The sequence below is a fragment of the Mastomys coucha genome, unplaced genomic scaffold (assembly GCF_008632895.1).
Source record: "Mastomys coucha isolate ucsf_1 unplaced genomic scaffold, UCSF_Mcou_1 pScaffold20, whole genome shotgun sequence".
NCBI classification, from domain to species: domain Eukaryota; kingdom Metazoa; phylum Chordata; class Mammalia; order Rodentia; family Muridae; genus Mastomys; species Mastomys coucha.
In genome coordinates, this window is record NW_022196903.1 from 53,107,292 (window position 1) to 53,112,238 (window position 4,947).

Sequence of the window (4,947 nt, forward strand, 5' to 3'; positions counted from 1 at the left end):
CAATCACAAAAGAACACACATGGAATGCCCTCACTGATAAATGGATATTAGTCCAGAAGCTCAGAATACCCAAGACACAATTCACAAACCACATGAAAATCAAGAAGAAGGAAGATCAAAGTGTGAATACTTACTTCAGTCCTTCTTAGAAAAGAGAATAAAATACCCATGGAAGGAGTTACAGAGACAACATATGGAGGAAAGACTCAAGGAATGACAACCTGGTGATCTATCCCATATACAGTCACCAAACCCAGACACTATTGTGGATACAATTGTGCCAAAAAGTGCTTGCTGATAGGAGCCTGATATAGCTGTCTCCTGAAGGGCTCTGCCAGAGCCTCACAAATACAGAGGTGAATGTTCACAGCCATCCATTGGACTGAGCACAGGGTCCCCAATGAAGTAGTTAAAAGAATGGACTGAAAGAGCTAAAGAAGTGTGCAACTATAGGAGGAAAAACAATATGAACCAACCATATTCCCCAGAGCTTCCACAAACTAAATCACCAATTAAAGAATAAACATGGACCCATGGCTCCAGCCATATATGAAGCAGAAGCTGGCCTTGTGGACATTGATTGGAGGAGAGACCCTTTGTCCTGTGAAGACTTGATGCACCAGTGTAGGGGAATGCCAGGACAGGGAAGTGGGAGTAGGTTGGGGGGACACCTTCATAGAAGCCAGGGGAGGGGGTGTGATAGGTGGTTTTTGGAAGGGAAATAAGGAAAATGGATAACATTTCGAATGTAAATTAAGAAAATATTTAATAAAAATGTTCAAAGTCCTTAGTAATCAGAGAAATGCAAATCAACAACCTGGATTTTCTACCTTACACCAATCAGAATGGCTAAGATCAAAACACATCAGGTGATAACACATGTTGGTGAGGATGTGGAAAAAGAGGAACATTCTTCCATTGCTGGTGGGATTATAAACTGGTACAACCATTCTGGAAGCCAATCTGGAGGTTCCTCAGAAAATTGGAAATATATCTACCTGAAGACCCAGCAATACCACTCTAGTGAATATACCCAAAAGATACCCCACTATGCCACAGGGGAACGTGTTCCAGTATGTTCTCAGTAGCCTTGTTTGTGATAGCCAGAAGCTAGAAACTACCCAGATGTCCCACAACATAAGAATGGATACAGAAAATGTGGTTCATTTACACAGAATACTACTCAGCTATTATGAATAAGGACATCCTGAGTTTTGCAGGCAAATGGATGGAACTAGAAAATATCATCCTAAGTGAGATAACTCAGACCCAAAATGACATGCATGGTACATACTCAGTAATAAGTGGGTATTAGCCAAAAAGTTTAGAGAATACTCAAGATACAGTCCAGAGAACTAAAAAAGGTCAACAAGCTGAAGTACAAAGATACGTTACATCTTGTATGAAACATCAAAAGAGAAAGAGGTAGATTACTCAATATTAATAGAGAAACTAGAATAATTATACATCCATACTGTGAAGTGAATCATGTTTGATATATAATCTATTATTTTTTCAGATATATGAAGTAGATTTTCATTATGGTTTGAAAATGAAAACACATTACATTTATCTCTTCAATCAAGAATGTTTTTTATTTCCAATCTGGACTTGGAGTCCTGGCCAATAAGTTTCTACTGACATTCTACATTTTAACAATCCAGACTTAAGCACATGATCGTGTGCCAATTAACCTTCATTCACATAATGATGTTCTTCATTGCAGGAGATATTTGGCTTACAGACATAGTTGAGTCACTGAACATGGAGAATGACTTCAAATGTAAGGCAACTGTTTACATAAACAGGGTGATGAGAGGCCTCTCTATCTGCATCACCTGCCTCCTGAGTGTGGTCCAGGCTGTCACCATCAGTCCCAGTACCTCACTGTTGGCGAAATTTAAACATAAACTTTCAATTTCTCCTTCAGCAGTAACAAGATCTTCTCTGCTGATGCTTATACAAATGTGATTGATTTTAAAAGTGACAACTTTAAGAGATATGTTCCTTGTAGGAGTCATGCTGACCACAAGCACATACATGGTGATTTTCTTGTTCAGACATCAGAGGCAATGCAAGCATCTTCATAGCATCAGCCACCTGAGAGCATCCCCTGAGAAAAAGGCCACCCAGACCATCTTGCTACTGGGATTTTTTTATTTTTTGTGGTCATGTACTGGGTGGACCTCATCATCTCATCTACCTCAGTCCTGTTATGGATGTATATGGCCCAGTCTTCCTGACTATTCAGAAGTTTGTGGTGGATGCCTAGCTCACAAATACTCCTTTGGTACAAATCAGTTCTGATAACAGAATAATTAATATGCTGAAATACTTGTGGCCAAAATGCCCTAGGCTTTTAAATGGTGATAATTTTTCTCATCTTTTAAAACAGAGATTTATTTTATTATATTTTATTTTACTCATTTTATTTTATATGTATGAGTGTTGCGCCAGCATGTGTGCAATACTGGTGCTCACAGAGGTCATAGGTAGTCATTGGATTTTGTGAAACTGCACTTAGAAATTATGTAAGAAGTTATATTGGTCTAGCCTCAAAATAAAAACAAACAAACAAAAAACACATTCCTTTTATGCTGTTTAATAGTTCAAGTACCTAAGTGAGATTTGTCATATGATATACATAAAATGTCTGGTATCATACATTCTTTTAATATTTCTGCTCCATTTTAATTCATATCATAAATGTTCTTCTGATACTAAGATTACTCAAAAGAATTTCTTACTTATACTGTCTTTTATGTGTTTCTTTTGAAAATATCTTAATTTAAACTAATTATCAAGAATAGTTTTAAGATCCATCAAGAATAGTTTTAAGATCCCAATGTAGTTTTAATTCTGTTTCCTAATTATTATTATTTTATTCTCTCATATAGTACTTCCTGACCTCAGTTTCCCATCTTTCTACTTTCAAACCCTCCCCATCATCTTCTCTCTCTTCTAAATCCACTCCTTTTCCCTTAGAAGAAAAAGATTAGGCTTCCCAAGGATATCAACTGAACATGGCATAGTGAGCTACAGTAAGACTAGGTACAAACCCTCTTCTTTAGACTAGATGAGGCAACCCAATAGAAGAAAAATAAAGCCCCAAACATAGGCAAAAGAGTCAGAGACACCCCCACTCCCACTGTTAGGAATCCCATAAGAACACCCATACTGCAAAATTATCATGTATATGCAGTGGACCTAGCACAGACTCCTACAGGTTCCAAGTTTTTTGCTTCAATCTCTGTGATCCCTTGTGATCCCTCCAGAGTTGATTCTCTGAACCCTGTTTTACTTGTGGCCTCGACCCTTCTACCTTCTATAATCCTTTCTCTCTCTTCTCAGGTTTTCCCTGTCTCTGCCCAGTCTTTGGGTTGGATCTCTTCTCTGCCTCTGTTCTCATCAGTTGCTGGATGATGCTTCTCCGGTGACAACTGAGATAAACCCTAATCTCTGAGTATAGCAAAATATTATTAGGGATTATTTCATCTATACTTTGCCAGCTGTGTTCGGTTTTGTCCTGGGTCTGTGAGCTTATCTCTCTGGGTCCTGGTGATGCAGGCAAGATGGGCTCCCTCCAGGGCTCCCTCCAGGGCTCCCTCCATGGCTCCCTCCAGGGCTCTGGGTATAAAGTTGTACCAGACATTGGTTAGCCACTCCCACAAGTTCAAGTCACCATTTCAGGACATCTTGAAGGCAGGACAGATTGTAGGTAGAAAGTTTTGTGAATGGGTAGATGTCTCTGTCCCTCTGCTATGAGCATTGCCAAGTTATAGATTACTCTGAATTCAGGCTCTGAATCCCACATTACTAGGAAGCTTCATTAAAGTCACTCTCATATACCTCAGGGAGTTTCCACTTATTTAGGTTTCTACATCACCTCTCCCAACTTCTCCCTAATTGCAGTCATTTCTCTCAATAATCTCCCTCTATCCCTCCCACATTCTGCCTCATCCCTCCTCTTCCCATCCCCACATGCCCCTCAATTTATCTGCAAATTCTGTTCTTTTTTTACCCCTTCCCAGAAGGATCCATGAATCTCCCTTTGAGCACTCCTTGTTACCTCCCCTCTCTGGGTCTGTGGATTGTAGCATAACCATCTATTACTTTATTGTTAGTATCCAATTATAAGAGAGTACACACCGTATTTGTCTTTTTGAGTCTGAGTAACCATAGTCAGGATGATTGCCAGATTCAACTGTCATTTGTGTTATTGATTTTAACCATTCTGCAAGGTGTAAGTCTCTACATAGTTTTGATTTGCATTTCCCTGAGGGTTAAGAATGCTGAACATTTCTTTAAGAGTTACCCAACCACCAGACATGCCACGTTTGAGAATACTTTGTTTATATATGTACCCCATTTTAATTGGATTGTTTGGTCTCTTGATGTCTCAGGCTCTTTATTACTTTGTATTTTAGCTCTCAAATGTGGAGGTGGCAAAAATCTTTTTCCATTCTGTAGGCTGCCATTTTATTCTAGCGATGATATCTTTGCCTTTCAGAAGATCTCTGGTTTTATCAGGTCCCACTGATTGATTGTTCTATTTACTGCCTGTGCTACAGGTGCTCTGCTCAGGTAGTTGTCTCTTGTGCCAGAATGTTCAAGGCTACCCCCAACTTTCTCTTCTATGAGGTTCACACATTTCACTTTATGTTGAGGTCTTTGATCCACTTAGATGTGAGCTTTATGCAAGGTGATAGATATGGATCTATATGTATTCTTCTACATGCAAACATCCAAATAGACCAGTAGCAGTTGTTGAAAATATCTTATTTTTTCCATTGTAAATTTCTTACTTCTTCATCAAAAGGCAGCATCCATGGGTGTGTGAGTTTATGTCAGGGACTTCTATTACATTCTGTTTGTGAACTTCTCTGTTTTTTATACCAACATCTGAAGTGGAGCTTTAAATCAGCAATTGTGATACCTGTAGATGTT

General features: G+C 38.9%; 1 pseudogene; it reads left to right on the top strand.

Annotated features, from left to right (window-relative positions):
- Positions 1 to 1,568: 1,568 nt before the first annotated feature.
- Positions 1,569 to 4,540, top strand: LOC116099856 (annotated as a pseudogene).
- Positions 4,541 to 4,947: the final 407 nt, after the last annotated feature.